Source organism: Barbus barbus, assembly GCF_936440315.1.
Source record: "Barbus barbus genome assembly, chromosome: 45".
Taxonomy (NCBI): domain Eukaryota; kingdom Metazoa; phylum Chordata; class Actinopteri; order Cypriniformes; family Cyprinidae; genus Barbus; species Barbus barbus.
The window spans coordinates 14,641,569-14,659,724 of NC_136723.1; positions in this window are offsets into that span (position 1 = coordinate 14,641,569).

Sequence of the window (18,156 nt, forward strand, 5' to 3'; positions counted from 1 at the left end):
CACAAGACCGCGCAGCAGCCTGGAGTAACCTGTCATTTCACACAATGTTTACTCGCTGAGTCATAAGAGGAAGATTTTCTCCAACAGCTGAAGCATACTTTCAAATCAGCTGAGCCATGCTCACATAAATTACCAGATGTACTGGAAATGAAAAATGTCAGTGGCATGGGAAGATAATTATTACAGAGTTTGGGAGCATTCATTCTTATTGTATATCACCTGCATTTATGTTTTTACAATTCTGATTTCTTGTTGACTAACTGTGTTACTGTTTAAAATGAGCTGAAAATCTTAAAATTGGCTGTGTGACAAAGTGACAACTTACCCCAGTGTGATAATGTCATGTGAATCAACTTTTCAAAAGTTTGTGGTCAGTAAAATATTTAATGTTTTTGAAAGAAGTCTCTTATTCTCACCAAGGCTATACATTTATTAGATAAAAAAAACCCAGCAAGATTGTGAAATATTATTACAATTTAAAAGAGCTGTTTTCTAATTTAATATAATTTAAAATATAATTTATTCCTGTGATGCAAAGCAGAGTTTTCATCATAATTACTCCAGTCTTCAGTGTCACATGATCCTTCAGAAATCAATGTGATACGCTGATTTACTGCTAAAGAAACATTTTTATTTATTTATTTAAGTATTATAAATTTTCTTTCATTAAGATTCTTTGATTAAAGCAAATTTCAAAAGAACAGCAGTTATTTGAAATAGAAATCTTTTGTAACATCAGTATTACGACTTTTGAATAATTCAATGCAGCCTTGCTAAATTAATGTATTAATTTCCTTAAAATTAAAAAAAGGATTTAAAAAAAATCTTACTGACCCCAAATTTTGAACAGTATATTCCATGATGAGAAATAAGAAATAAAGAAACGTTGAGAATTAAAGCATAAAGATGGAAATGTTAAATAATTTTTAGGACTTGTACAATATGTAATCATATAGATTAATTTGCTACAGATGTGTAACCATATACAAAATTACTTAATATAAATATATAAATAACATATTAGCTGGCGTAAATATGTTACCCCGACTGCTGGATAATCAGTTAACAAATCATAATACAACACACAGCCAATTTAAATTGTCTAAGTTTATTAAATATGTATATTTTGAGTCAACACTGCCTCCCTCTGGTCATTCTAATTAGTATTTTCCAATAAGGGAAAAAGAAAAAGGCAACCCTAATTTAAATACGACCAATAACAGGATTACCTGCCTATGCAAATTAATGAACTAGATTACTTTAGGCAGGATGAAGCGTGAAATATGACCCACTGTGTCCCACAGTTTTGGACCAAGATGAGCTTGTTAATGTGGTATTTGCTTTTTGTGACTTTGATCACCTCTCAAATGGTGTCTGCAAACGAGAGACGTTTAAGTCCTCAACGCTGGAAATCAAGGTATTTGACTTATAAGTGTAGAGAATTTACGAATTCATATTCTGATTTGGCATGCATGTTAGCTCAATTAAAATGATCGTTTGATCACCGAAGGTCAGTTTTTGTAATATTACGGTCGTTTGGCACAATGAGCTGGGCTCCGTGTGAAGGCAGAAGGGTCAGAGGTCAGAGGTGTGTATCAGACCGCGGTGGAGAGCACGCACGGCGCCGCCGGTTCACACCGCACTGCACGGATCATCGGGATAGTTGGCAACGGGACTCAACCTGCCGTTTCATTCTCCGTGCTGTGGGAGAAAGGCAAAGTAGGCCTACGTTTAAACGGAAACATGCTACATAATACTAGACCTTCATAACGTGTCAAACACCGCAACGTTACCACACTTCGAGTTAGGGGAGACCTTTGAATGTAAATTAAATTAGTCTGTGCTGATACTGCTTCCTATTAGTTTAATTAGTTACAACATCACTAATATGAAAACGTGTCAGCCTGTGGTAAATTAATGGTAATTGTGTTGCATTAGAAGATAAATTAATAGCGCAAAGTTGTGCTCTGTAGCTTTGACATATTGAGTTTAACTTCTGAAAAAGATTCAAATGGAAATGCCGCCTCTTTTAGGTATAATGACCCAAGCAATACACTTTAGAAAAATTTACCATGGTAACCAAACTGCAAAATTGCCTTGCTTTTTTTTATTACTTGTTAAGATGTGTGGTTACTTTTGAATGGATCTCAATGGGGAAAGCTTTTTGACAGCATATTGATGTAGCTACTGCATCTACCAGCATGGTTTAAGCAAGCAACACCGTTTCTCACTTCCTGCTCGTAACCGCGGTAATTTCTCAGAAACTATGGTTACCTTGCAAGCGGCCTCTGTAAAATTCTGATTTGGCTTTGGTTAGAACACCATGTTATAATGATGTGACAAAATATGTGCATATCTGCAGGTTCGTGTTCTGCTTGGGTCGGTCAGTGTTTTATTTTACGTGACGGTGCACAAGTGCTGAAGACGTTCTGGATGTTGCACAGTGTAGCCGACAACCTGGCAGGTGACTGGGGAAGTACCAGGTAGGCTGTGCTTAAATGCAAGGATATGTTGGAAGTGCCTATTGAATGTTTATGATTCTGTGTCCTCTTTTTGTATTCCAGGTTGGGAGAAGATCTTTTCTTCAAGACTTGAATTCAAAATGAACTCCGTAATAGATTCAATATAATTTAAATTCCTTAAAGATGTTGATTTTTCAAGGAGCTTGAGCTTGTAGTATTTAAACCTACTGAGACATTTAAAAGCATTTTATAAAGCCCTCAAGCTTAATATAAGACAGAAAAAAAGAAACCACTAAATGGTTTGTGACCGTCTTTATGTGGCCAATATTTATTAAATTCCAGGCTGACACTACATGAGCTTTTAATACATCTATATTAAGTATTGCTGGGTGATTTTCGATGTTAAACTTCTTGCTTTTAACATACATAACTATACAAGCAAACCAATCATTTTAATTTCCTTAAATGAAAAGTTTGCCAAAAATGTAGCCTAGTTGCCCTAAGGCCTTCCAAGATATAGGTGAGTTTGTTTCTTCATCAGAACAGATTTGGATCATGTGCAGTGAATGGGTGCTGTCAGAATGAGGGTCCAAACAGCTGATGAAAACATCACAGTCCTCAAGTAATTAATACGACTTGAGCCCATCGATTAACATCATGTGAAAAGAAAAGCTGTGTGTTTCTAGGAAATGCTGTAGGTTTGTAAGAAACCAATCCATCAATAAGGCATTTTAATGTTTTACTACTGGTCAAAATACAATAATCATTATAATGCTTCCTCAAGTGAAAAAAGTCTATCCCCCAGTTGTCCTCTAACATCAAAATCTAGCTTTGGTCTATTTCTGCTTGTGCTTGATCTGTGCATATTTCTCTCCTAAATCAGACGAGATGACTTTCATTGGAAAAAGAACTATTATGGATAGAGGACTCTTATTTTGAAAGATAAAAAGGTCTTAATTACAGGTTTGTTTCTTACAAACACCACTTTACATTAATTAAAAACAAGACATTGGAATGGGGTCTTGTGGATTACCGTAATGTTTTTTTTTTATTAGCAGTTTGGACTCCGACAGCACCCATTCACCGAGGATGATTCATTGGTGATGCAAAAACAATTACTAATGAATTATACTGCTTTTCATTTCACATGTTAATTGATGGACTGAAGTCGTATGAATTACTTGTGGATTATTGTAATGTTTTTATCAGCAAGTTTGGACTGTCATTCTGATGGAACCGATTCACTGCAGAGGATCCATTGTTGAGCAAGTTTTAATTTGCTAAAATTAAATGCTAAATTTTTTCCAAAAACAAACTCTCTACGTCTTTGATGGCCTGTGGATGGGCACATTTTCAGCAGATTTTCATTTTTGTGTGAACTATCCTATTTTTAAAGTATAACTCCTGCACTCTTGAGAATCCCGACCAGCTCCACATAGCAATGTTGACTCAACCAGTGGAGATTCTAGTGGTTCAGAAATGGAATTTAAAGTGCAGCACCAAACGGAATTGAAAAATTGGTTTCTCAAGCTCTCCATTGGCTCCCTTCGGCCACCCAAACCTCCAGCTTATCTGCAGGTAGTTTTGTGCAGTTTAAATTATGCATGGTCTTGTCATGGCAGATACAAATGCTGCTTGGATATGGGAAAACTAGAGTAAAAAAAAAAAAAAATCAAGTTTACACAGTGGGAGAATATACAATGACGACTTCTATTGTTCAGATTTCCATCCTCTCTCTACAGGCCACCTTCTCCTAACTCATCTAACCAGAGCTGGAAAACTCATCCAGTACCTTGAGCTTAAGCTTTTAAGGTTTCATGAGTCATTCAATTGAAATTGCATTATTTATTTATTATTCCCCACATTTAATACAAAGTGTATGCAGCTGCATTGTGGTTTCACAGTCTTGCTTTTATGATTTGCTAAGCTTAATATTCACAACTTTATTGCTTTATGCATGTTTGGACATTGTGATAATGAGTATCGAGTAACTTTAACGGCCTAATGAACTAATTTCTACAAGCGTTTGGTTCTGACTTTCTCACATGAACAGTTCTGCAGCCTATTAGTCAAGAGCTCTAAGGCCTTCGGTGTAGCGCATGGCTTAATACAGCTATCCCCATACTCCCATTGAGAACGGCGTGCTTCAGGTGATGTGCTCTGATGGATCTGGGCTGAAACTATTGCTATATATACCCACACAATAGGCAGATTTTAAACTGCAGTTAGTATGTGAAAGTCTTTAGTTGAATAAGTCCCAAAAAGGGACCTAATGTTTCCAATTAATCATTGGATTCTTCAGGCAAGAGACTTCATGAGCATATTAAGCACACAGGTTCCTTGGTGGCTGGTTATAGATGAGATATGCCAGATATTAAGGCACGCACATTAAATTTCAGCAGAATCTTTTGATGATTATCAGTAAAGTAGCTAAATAAACTATTTGGTAGGGCAAGAATGGTTCTTAAAATGCTTTGTTGAAATAATTGCATGAGCTAAGTCACAAATCTTGTTGCGCATCTGAGCTAAAATGAACCACTGGGTAAGAACATCTATAATAAATCTAAAGCCTGTTTTGTACGCACGCAAGATGAAGTAAAACAAGTTCTTTGTGTTTTTGTGGGCTGTAAAAGCCAACGAGTTAACTCTAACCACCTAAGGAAACCGATAGCCTTAAATCATTTAAGTTTAAAAAACAATGAGTGGAAACTTATTCCAGTTGAATGCACAAAAAGAGAATATTTCTTCATATTAAATTATTTCCCCCTATATTAATTTTGTGCCCAAGCACACAAAATAACACTTAATTTCAACATTTACTTTCCTTTTGTTGTCTAAAGCAAAGCATGCTGGGAAAATGAAATATTTGAAATGGTTACAGCTTGTTAGAGCAATGTTATGATTTATTAATCTTAAAACTAGAGATGACACAATATAAAACTCTGAGCTGGCCAATAATTAAATTGGAGAAACAATCATGCACTACAGTGGGTCAAATAAGTATTTGATACACTGCCGGTTTTTCAAGTTTTCCCACTTACAAAGAATGGAGAGATCTGTAATTTTCATCGTAGCTACACCTCAACTGTGAGAGACAGAATATATATATATTAAAAAAAAAAAAAAAACACATTGTATGATTTTTGAATAATTAATTTCCATTTTATTGCATGAAATAAGTATTTGATACAATAGAAAAATAGAACTTAATATTTGGTACAGAAACCTGTTTACAATTACAGAGGTCAGACGTTTCATGTAGTTCTTGACCAGGTTTGCACACACTGCAGCGGGGATTTTGGCCTACTCCTCCATACAGGTCTTCTCCAGATATTTTGGGGCTGTCGCTGGGCAACACGGAGTTTCAGCTCCCTCCATAGATTTTCTATTGGGTTCAGGTCTGGAGACTGGCTAGGCCACTCCAGGACCTTGAAATGCTTCTTACAGAGCCACTCCTTAGTTGACCTTGCTGTGTGTTTGGGGTCATTGTCATGCTGGAAGACCCAGCCACGACCCATCTTCAATGCTCTTACTGAGGGAAGGAGGTTGTTGCCCAAAATCTCGCTATACATGTCCCCATCCATCCTCCCCTCAATACGGTGCAGCCGTCCTGTCCCCTTTGCAGAAAAGCACCCCCAAAGCATGATGTTTCCACCCCCATGCTTCACGGTTGGGATGGTGTTCTTGGGATTGTACTCCTTCTTCCTCCAAACACAGCGAATAGAGTTTATACCAAAAAGTTCTATTTTGGTCTCATCTGACCACATGACCTTCTCCCATGCCTCCTCTGGATCATCCAGATGGTCTTTGGCAAACTTCAGACGGGCCTGGACATGTGCTGGCTTGAGCAGGGGGACCTTGTGCGCGCTGCAGGATTTTAATCCATGACGGTGTAGTGTGTTACTAATGGTAACCGTTGAGACTGTGGTCCCAGCTCTCTTCAGGTCATTGAACAGGACCTCCCATGTAGTTCTGGGCTGATCCCTCACCTTTCTCGGGATCATTGATACTCCACGAGGCGAGATCTTGCATGGAGCCCCAGTCCGAGGGAGATTGACAGTCATCTTGAATTTCTTCCATTTTCTAATAATTGCGCCAACAGTTGTTGCCTCCTCACCAAGCTGTTTGCCTATTGTCCTGTAGCCCATCCCAGCCTTGTGCAGGTCTACAATTTTGTCCCTAGTGTCCTTAGACAGCTCTTTGGTCTTGCCCATACTGGAGAGGTTGGAGTCTGATTGATTGAGTGTGTGAACAGGTGTCTTTTATACAGGTAACGAGTTCAAACAGGTGCAATTAATACAGGTAATGAGTGGAGGATAGGAGGGCTTCTTAAAGACAAACTAACAGGTCTGTGAGAGCCAGAATTCTTGCTGGTTGGTAGATGATCAAATACTTATTTCATGCAATAAAATGGAAGTTAATTATTTAAAAATCATACAATGTGATTTTCTGGATTTTTAAATTTTGTTTTAGATTCTGTCTCTCACAGTTGAGGTGTACCTACGATGAAAATTACAGATCTCTCCATTCTTTGTAAGTGGGACAACTTGAAAAATCGGCATTCGGCAATGTATCAAATACTTATTTGCCCCACTGTATATACAAAAAATAGTATTGGATGTTTCATTAAATATTATAAATACCATATTAAATAAAATCTACAATCCTTTTTACCATAATGATACCATAACATTGCGCATCCGTAGCTGGAGCTTTTGTTTTGTTATGTATGAAAAGTTTGCAGTGACCTTCAGACATCCTTTCAAATTACTGTCCCTGTCAGAATGATCTGTTCTTCTACACTGGCGCTTGTAGTAGAAGCATTGATTTTTAAATGACAGCTCCGAGTGCAGAGGTTTTGCTGAATGTGCTTAGAGATTATCTTTAAATCATTGTAACTACAGTGATTCATTCCACCACAGGAGTCTTTTGACATTGTGACTCTGAATATCAGCGGAAGCACTTATTTTATTTATAAATACTGTGATTAAGGATAGATGGATGCTTAAATAACAAGAACACTTCATTTTCAATTTAAAAAGGTGAACAGTATTTTAAAATCGGTGAATTGAAAATGTCAAGAAATATGAAATGACAAATTGCATTTCTTTATTTCAATGCATTCCGTTTTGAATACAAAAACCGAATACTGTCTGATCCTTTAATAACTGTGAGATGTGGGAGTAAAATGCATTCAGTATAGAGGACATATGCTTACAATACATCATTCAGACCACTTATCCATCGCAAAAGCTTTCAGCTCTCTAACCAAGTTTGACTTGTCATAAAGATTTTTCGTGACTGTCAGCTCCTCAGACCGACTCCTCTCAAATCATCAATTCTGTCACATGTCTGTCATATAACACTATTTTGTTTTGTTACAGTTTCTTTCTAATTAGGTTTTTGCCCCTGGATCTCAGGATATGAGAAAGAGGTGATCAGTTTAATAAAGATGTAGCAGAATCTGATTTACCTGCATTTCCTATCTTCAGCATGTCAACTTCTCCCTGGAGATCCACCACCCAATGTCTTCGAGTCTTTGAACCAGACTCATCCTCCAGAAGATGCTCAGGGTTTTTTTTGGTTCCTTTGAGCTGAAAACAGAGCGAAATTATTTTTGGAAGATAAACTAACAATACCAAAATGCCTTTAGGATGACAAATGCTTGCAGGCAGGTGTCTCCCTAAATATTCACAGCTTTGAGAAGATGCCTGACGTTTACTTGTGTTCTGTCTCCTCAGACTGTCACTATAACAGGCTTCTGTCTCGTTATAGGAGTTGGCCTTCTCATCGAGAGCATTCAGCTCCCCCTTTACCGAAATTAAATGCTTATAGGACTACGGTATCTAAAAAAATTATAAAACCGACCTCAAGCTGCTGGCTTTTGTTCACCGTTGGAATGAATAATACCACATGAGAACTTTGCCTCAGGCTACTTCACCTCAGATGGCAGGTTCACAGTTTGCTGTCGCAGGAGACCTCACATGGACGGGCCACACAGCCGGCATGTTCACTGTCTGACTCTAGATTTGAAGCAGATTGGAAAGAACAGCTTGAGAGAGTAATATAATGGAACAGAACGTCACAGTCTATTAGCGTACAAGTATGATAGCGCAGTTGCATTATACTTCGCCGAGCTGCCGAGTTGTCTTTTAGTGCTGCAGGGCTTTGCTGGAGTATTTGAATTGTGTTCTACTACTGATACATTTATTCTACCTTAATATTTGTTGAATCTTCACTACCTTGTTAAAGAGTTTCATGCATTTTGGTTCCTGGGGGCTTTCGCGTTTATGGTAAGATCCATCATTGCCTGAACTTTTATAGTGTTGGACCTGATCCTCAGGGCATCTGTTCTCAGTTGAAATTTTAAGCTCTTAAAATATAAATATATATATTTTTTTATGTTCTCCCTCAAGCAAACTCAACATCCTTCACTTGCACTCGCCCAGTGCTTTTTCTCGCTTATGGTCAGTCTTTTATCCTGAATTTAAAGTAAACGAATTGACTAATTTCAATAGACTGAACCACAGGGAGAGAGAGAGACAGAGAGAGAGAGAGAAAGAAAAAACCTAAAAACCACATTTTCTTAAGAGAACTGCAGCTTGCCTCAGTATTTTTTAACTAAAAGTTTGGGGTCAGGAAGATTTTCAACATTGGATAATAATAAATGTTTTTGAGTACCAAATTAGCATATCGCAATGGTTTCTGAAGGATCATGTGACAAAAATAGTAAGGTCCATAGTAGTATTATTATTGTTTACCAAAATTGAAACTATTAAAAATGATTTCCACTAATTGTAATAAAGCTGAAATAAAATATAAATATTGAGGAACAATGAAAAAAAAAAAAAAACCTGAAATAAATAGATTTTTACTTAAAGTAGCCTACTAGTTAAAGTACTTCATTGCAAAAACTTAAACAAATAAAAATATTATTATTGTTTTTAATCTAACTGTAATGACACGTAAACAAAAAGTGTAACTCAAAATCGATGCTTAATTGGTTATTAAAATATGAATAAATACTATAATATTACTGGTTGATAGCATATAATAGTCGTAATACACTTTTTTCATAACTTACATGAATGATGTATTATTTTATGTCTATAGCTCAAACATATTTTGGATGTTGAAAAAAAAAAAAAAAGATTTAAAAATGATGGCAGAGAATGAGTACTCACCTACACTTTCTTCAGCTTTTCCATTTTCCACAGTTTGATTTTAACCTTTGAATCATTCAGCTGTGCGATGTGGTCAGCCAGCTGGCTCTCTCTGACCCACCAGCTTGGGTCCAGACCTCACACCTTTGTCCTCTGACCTGGCCGGCCCCTTTGCTGCTCCACCTGGCCCACTATCATGGACTGCTGCCACGGCCCTCCGCCTCTCCAACTTCCAATGACGCTTCTATTTTACTTGGCTTTCCAGAAACTTCCCCTTGAGTCATTATTAACCTTCTGACCCTCATATTCGGCCCAGGTGTTGGTTTTGCTCCTTGATGCTTCTGAAGAAATTCAACTTGAAATCTGGTTTAATGGCTTTGTTTTGGTTTCTGCTAACTTTTGAAATAGTACCAGACAAGTTGGCATAAACTACACTCACTATTAAAGGTACGGTCCAGATCCCACAGCGCACAGCAACACCTCATTTTCTGACCAGATGGATGATCATCTAGGAAGCGTGACAAGAGGGTCACCTCTCATTTTTACAGTACACCCTTTATTAGTATTCACACTGTCATTTCATACAGTCGCTTTGAAAGTAGTTGGATATTTTGGCTACATTTGAAAATTTATGAGTCTTATTGAGTCTGATCAAAATCATATTTAATTTTTTTTTTTACAGCTGGTGTCAAGATGATTTTTTTATTTTTTTATTTAAGGATACAAGTTTATGCATGAAATGTTTTGCTTAAAGTGCCTTTTTTATTTTGAAATGAATGCCACTTGATTTGATATTTTGTTATCTAATGCAGTGAAAATGTTTTAAGTGTGGTTTAAGAGTTCAGATATGTTTTGGTGCCACGTTCCTCTAATGGCTGTGCTCTCTGACAGTTTTAAATACAATTTCATTGTCAGGGTCTCGCACGAGAGACTTTAAGAGGCTTGTATGTTGTTGTTTAGATGAATATGCAGGTTTAGGGTGGAAAAGGTGGGAAAACAAACACACATGCTTCTCAGTTGAGCATAGACAGTTTTTCTTTCTTTGTTGCCTTTACACTGTGTCTAGTCTTCTCTTTCCATCCATATGTTTGTGTCCTTACACTGTTCTGGCCTGCTTTCCATTTTTATTTGTTTATTGTTAGTTAGTTGTGCTTTCTGGCCTCTTCTTATTTATTTTTTTTTCCTTTATTTATTAATTTTGCTCAGTCCCTATACAGTGCTTCTGGCCTCCTCTTTCCTAATGTTTGTTTTAGTTTGTTTGCTTTTAGTTCACCGTCCTGCTTTACTGCTTCTGGCCTCATTACTTTTCTTTCTTTTAGTGCGAGATTTTAATTTCTTTCTTTTGCAACATGATTCTCCTTGTATGAACTTTTGAACATATGCAGAATGTGCAGCAGAACGTGGCCATCTGAAAGTGCTCCATAAGTGATGAATACAGAGACTGAAGAATTTTCTTTTGTGAAGGTTGAATGATTTTTGGATGCTGAGGGCGGTCTGACCTCTTTCTATCTGTAATGAGACAGTCCCACTGATGCTCCTGTCACACCTGTGATTAGATGACTCACACTGCAGTCTGAAGCTCTGATAGTCTGCATAATACAAATAATGTCCCAATAAACGCCTGTTTTCCTTTTTTTGGGTGGAATGGCTGTTAATCTAAGTCATATCTGCTCTGAATAAATATGTAAATATATTGTTTATCTGAACTCAAAAGACACCAAGAGGGACGGACGTCTCGGTCACTTGCTCCCTACTGCTCACATGCACCTTCCAGCAGTATTCAGGATCAAAATTTTAGCTGAAATACAGTTGGGCAAAAAAGAATTTAGTTTTTCACAAGGTTTTCACACACTGTTGCTGGTGTTTTGGCCCATTCCTCCATGCATATCTCCTCTAGAGCAGTGATGTTTTGGGGCTGTCGCTGGGCAACACGGACTTTCAACTCGATTTTCTATGGGGTTGAGATCTGGAGACTGGCTAGGCCACTCCAGGACCTTAAAATGCTTCTTACGAAGCCACTCCTTCGTTGCCTGGGCGGTGTGTTTGGGATCATTTTCATGCTGAAAGACCCAGCCACGTTTCATCTTCAATGCCCTTGCTGATGGAAGGAGGTTTTCACTCAAAATCTCACGAGACATGGCCCCATTCATCCTTTCCTTTACACGGATCAGTCATCCTGGCCCCTTTGCAGAAAAACAGCCCCAAAGCATGATGTTTCCACCCTCATGCTTCATAGTAGGTATGGTGTTCTTTGGATGCAACTCAACATTCTTTCTCCTCCAAACACGACGAGTTGAGTTTTTACCAAAAAGTTATATTTTGGTTTCATCTGACCATATGACATTCTCCCAATCCTCTTCTGGATCATCCAAATGCTCTCTAGCAAACTTCAGACGGGCCCGGACATGTACTGGCTTAAGCAGGGGGACACGTCTGGAACTGCAGGATTTGAGTCCCTGGCGGCGTAGTGTGTTACTGATGGTAGCCTTTGTTACTTTGGTCCCAGCTCTCTGCAGGTCATTCACTAGGTCCCCCCGTGTGGTTCTGGGATTTTTGTTCACCGTTCTTGTGATCATTTTGACCCCACGGGGTGAGATCTTGCGTGGAGCCCCAGATCGAGGGAGATTTTCAGTGGTCTTGTATGTCTTCCATTTTCTAATAATTGCTCCCACAGTTGATTTCTTCACACCAAGCTGCTTGCCTATTGCAGATTCAGTCTTCCCAGCCTGGTGCAGGTCTACAATTGTGTTTCTGGTGTCCTTCGACAGCTCTTTGGTCTTGGCCATAGTGGAATTGGGGTGTGACTGTTTGAGGTTGTGGACAGGTGTCTTTTATACTGATAACGAGTTCAAACAGGTGCCATTAATACAGGTAACGAGTGGAGGACAGAGGAGCCTCTTAAAGAAGAAGTTAAAGGTCTGTGAGAGCCAGAAATCTTGCTTGTTTGTAGGTGACCAAATACTTATTTTACAGAGGAATTTGCCAATTCGTTAAAAATCCTACAATGTGATTTCCTGGATTCTTTCCCTCCATTCTGTCTCTCATAGTTGAAGTGTACCTATGATGAAAATTACAGGCCTCTCTCATCTTTTTAAATGGGAGAACTTGCACAATTGGTGGCTGACTAAATACTTTTTTGCCCAACTGTATCATAAAAGATACAACTAAACTGCTCTCAGAAACCCCTGCTAGGAAAATGTCTGAGTGTATAATAAACAGTGGCCACAGAACACAGGGTCACAGGTCTGTGCTATTCAAATATTGAAGCCCATGGTGTTTTTTTTTGTTTTGTTTTGTTTTTTTGACAGAACTGTTTAAAGAGTCCCACACTGCACAAGTTTGGAAATATGGTTTGATAATGGCTGTAAGCAGCAGGGGGCAAGTCTGTTGGCTGCTAACATGAGCCTAATTGTGCCAGTGCCAGCCATGGGAAACTAGAGACTTGCGAAAGAATAGACACATTGTGTGAAAAATTCTCGAGGAGCAGAATTTTGGATCTTAAGGGACTGTAGCAGATTTTGGCAGGAACGCAAAGGGTGAGTTGGAGGGATAAGAGTAAATATCATTAATTATTGTGTTCTGTGGCTATAAAGGTAGAAACTGAGCAAAACATATTTTCTCATGTAATATTAAAGAGGTTTGTTTAAGGAAACTGGAAGGAGCCTAAAACCACTTCATCTAGTGATTAATGTTGGAGTTTGCACCTCAAGGAAGTACAATTTCCCAAAATACTGTTCACTGAGAGCTTTTTATTTAATGTTCTAACTGTTTTGTTTGAATGTACTTTAAATGGACAGTTTTACAAAATAAGCTGCAGTGCAATTAAGCCATTGCCTAGCGGTTAGTGTGTACAACATATTTAGGGGTTAAAAGTAACAGGGTTAAGGCTTGTTCACACCAAGAATGATAGGAATATTAGCGTCCACACTAACAGACGTAACATTCTGTTTATGAATGTGCACTGCAGTAAAGATTTTCAATCTTTGTGTTGTTAATCAGCTGTTAAACATCTGTCTGAAAGTAATTCCATCTTTATTGTTTTTCTGTGTTGTTATAGTTGTAGTGTGGACTTCTATATTTCCATAGATTTAGAACAATTAATAACACGTTATAGTTATAGTTTGTATTGTGAACGGGCCTTTAAAGAATAGAGTCAAATGGAAAGTAACAGCCTTAAAGGGTTAGTTAACCCAAAAATTTAAATTAGCTAATGTTTTACTCCCCCTCAAGGCATCCTAGGTGTATATGACTTTCTTCTTTCAGACGAATCCAATCAGAGTTATATTAAAAATTGTCCTTGCTCTTCCAAGCTTTACAGTGGCAGTAGACGGGTGTTTTTTTGTTTTGTTTTCAACATTCCAAAAATAGTAAAATAAAGTGCATCCATCCATAATAAAACATGCCTCACACAGCTCCGGGGGTGAATAAAGGCCTCCTGTAGCATTTTTGTAAGAAAAAATTAGTGCTGTCAAATGATTAATTGCGATTAATCGCATCCAAAATAAAAGGTTTTGTTTACATAATATATGTGAGTGTACTGTGTATATTTATTATGTATATATAAATACACACACATTCATGTATATATTTAAGAAAAAGATGTTATGTTTATATATCAAATGTATTTATGATATAATTTATATGAACATAAATATATAAACGTAAATACATGTAAATATTTTCAAAAGACATGCTGTATGTGTGTGTCTTTTATATATAGATAATAAATATACACAGTACACATGTTATGTAAACAAAAACTTTTATTTTGGATGCGATTAATCGCGATTAATCATTTGACAGCACTAAAAAAATATCCTTTATAGGCCTTTACCACAGTCCGCGTGTCGTCACATCCGGCTCCGATTAGTACTTTATTGTCAATGGACAGACGCAAGTTTTGTGAAGAAGATTAAACTAATTTAGTTTAGTTGAATAGTGACGCAATAAACTTCATTGTTAAAACTGTGTATTTATACCGTTTCCAGATCATGCATCATTTCAATGTGTAACATTAGCCTATCTGAGTGACATGACAGTCAGCTCTGCCAGTCAGATTAATGAAGAGCACGCAGTTGCTGCCAGAAGAATAGGCCTACTCGGACTGATTTTATTTTATTTTTAATATTATTTTGTTTATTTTTGAATTATATTTACTGTGATTAACCTCCCGCTCTTGTTCACAGTATAATGATATTCAATCGTTGCACACAATCACGGAGAATAACTCGATTAAGATAATCAAACTTTTTTTTATTATCGTCTATGGCCTGGAAATATTTCTTTATTTGATCAACTTCAATTTGATGCAGTTATAGAGGATTGCATCATAAAAAAAGCACGTGAAAAAATTAGAGAACTTTGCCCTAAAACTTTAATTTAATCCTCATATACAGCCTTTAAGCTTTGGGTAATTCTAATGCTTGTTAATGTGATATGTTGTTTGTATAGTTTTCTCGCTGTTCTGTAATGAAATAAGGTGATCAGACTGTGAAGAATTGCCTGTACACATACAGTATGGCTCGCGAGCTTCTGTTTAAGTCATGAAATACACATCGGGGTATCGTGACAACATATTCCTTCGTTTCATAATACTCTATTAAATGTTGTAAACTGAGATTGGTGTCTTTAGAAGACGTATATGTGCTGAATTCTACATAAATAATCCACAACAGTGCCATGTTATGGGCACAGCCATTGATAGAGGCTGCAGCGGAAGTGTGATAAAGGCCTATTAAAACGATATAAACACTTTTCTCTCACTTCCGCTAACTGTCTTTAAAAAAAAAATATTGAATGCTTGAAAAAACAATAACAATTGTCATCATTGTCAAATCATAACAATACAACAACAGTCCAGGGTCATTCAGTCTTTCAGTCCAAGTGTCAAGTCCTTTAGCAAAGCCATTGTTCTTATGGCTTTTAAGTTCGTAGAGAACTCAATAGATTCAAAATACATTTTAATTTCAAGTTTAAATTTTAAAAATAGAGGTTTGCATTTAGAAAATTTACATTTATGAATATGATATTTAGCTAACAGGAAAATAAGGTTTATGAAATAAGTATCACCTTTTTTTCACATTCATGAAAGCCAAAAATGACATTTCTATAAGTAAACTCAAAATTAGGATTCACATAACATTTGATAAAAGTCAAGAATGTCACAACAAAATGATGTTGTGTAGGAGCAATTCCAGAATAAATGTAAAGACGTTTCATTGTTTTCTAAACAGAAAGAACAGTTGGTGTTAATATCATTCTTAAGTCTTTTAAGAGAGCACTTATCCGGGTAAATTCTATGAATCAACTTAAATGCAATTTCTCTCATTTTGTTAGTGATTAAATATTTGTGAGGTCATGACCAAACTTTCTTCTAGGCAATATCACTTACTAAACCATTCCAATAAGAGATTACATAAGGCACAGAAATAGACTCCATCTGAAACAAAACTCTCATTTTCTCATTGTTTTTTTTTACTTGGATGACGAAAGGCACTGTTTTCCAACAAATGTTTTAATTCCATGCTTAGCTAAAAACTCAGAGTAATTACAGATTGAACCATTTTGATTGAAAAGTTCAGACACAAAAATAATACAATTTTTAAACCAAAAAAAAAGATTTGTATTTATACAGTAGATTCTTGTTATTCCAGATTAGATACGAGTGAGGTGTAAAATTGTGTTTAAAAATGAGGGACCAAGCTAATAACATTTGCCTATGAAAAAGAGATCATTTTACAGGGATTTTCATGATGTTATAGTTACAGATTAATAAGAAATTTAAACCACCTAATTTGGAAAAAACAACAACATTAGGGATCAGATTCCATATAGATGAGGGATTATTGATACAGTTTTTTTATCCAATTTATTTTAAAGTTGTTGTTTAAATTGGTGAAATCAGGAAAGTTTAAACCCCCTTTCTCAATGGTGTTCATAAATACAGATTTTCTAATAAAATGAGTTTTATTCTTCCAAACAAAGTTGAGAAGCATTGTATCAATTTTTTTAAGAATGGCAGTGTCAACATTCAAAGAGAGAGCAGCATATGTTAACCTTGACAAACCTTCAGCTTTGGCTGGATTCTTCCCTTCAATGAACGATCACGTTGGAGCCACATATTCAGTTTATTTTGATTCAAGATTCAAGATTCAAGAGTTTTATTTGTCACATACACAATTATACAGAGTATAACCAGCAGTGAAATGTAGGTCAGGTCCGCTCCAAGGACAATGCAATTATAAAGTATACAAATATTAAGAGAAGAAAAGTAGAAAAAAAAATAAAAGAAAATAAAAGAATAAAATAAAAAGATAGATAAAAAATATAAATATAAATGTGCAGGTCAGTATGTTGTTGACTTAAATAGTACTAAGAGGAATGTGCAAAATAATGTGCAAAACGTTGTACAGGGTATATAATAGATGAGTACTCTCAAGTAATGGATTAAAATTTAAGGAGCATCTTTCCAATTCATTTTTTGTTATAATAACACCTAAATAAGATACTTGATCTTTGATTTGAATATTACAAATTTCTGACAAATTACATTCTTTGATGGACATCAGTTCACACTTTGAGAGGTTCAAGAACAGGCCTGATGCTTTGGAGAATTGCTGGATATACTTTAATGCTAAAGGAACTTGGTTAGCATCTTGCAAAAAAAGAGTGGCATCATCAGCCAGTTGACTGAGGAGTATCTGTTTGTCAGCAATAGAGATACCATGAAGACCACTATTAGAAATATAAGAAGCGAATATCTGGGAAACTAGTAAACATAAATAAGGGGATAATGGTCACCCATGTGACAAGTAAAATCTAGGAGAAGTAGCATATTTTAATTTAATTGTGCTACTACGGTTGTAATATAGAGTTCTTACTGCCTTACAAAAATATTCACCAAAACCCAATTTTTCCACTGATTTAAATATAAATTTATGTTCAACTGAATCAAAAGCTTTATAAAAATCCAGGAAAAGAATAAAACTATTATGTTCCAGCAAATCACTATAATCCAATAAGTCTAAAACTAATCTAATATTATTCATTATACGTCGGTCCCTCATAAATCCAGACTGAGTCTCATCTATAACAGTATCCAAACAATTTTTAAGTCTTTTAGCAAATATTATGGCGAAAATGTTATAGTCACTGTTAAGGAGTGTGATGGGTCGCCAGTTGTCTAAATTGGTAAGATCTTTCTTAGGTTTAGTAATTAAAGTTATGATACATACCATATTTTTTTAAGATAGAAAAGCGTAATTTTACCCTCTCAACAATTTAACAACTTTGTGTTGATGGCAAAATTGTTAAAGATCCAATGGAAATAGCAAACTACAGTGCCAATTTTTATAAGAATCTTTATAGTTCAAGGTATTCAGAGCAGACAACGTCCTCATTTCTAGACTCGGTTAATTATGTTAAGGTTATATCTGAAAGTGATAGATTTTTTTGTGATAGCATTGTTACTCATGAGGAAATACAAAGAGCAATTAAGAGTTTGAAAAACAATAAGTCCCCAGTGTGTGATG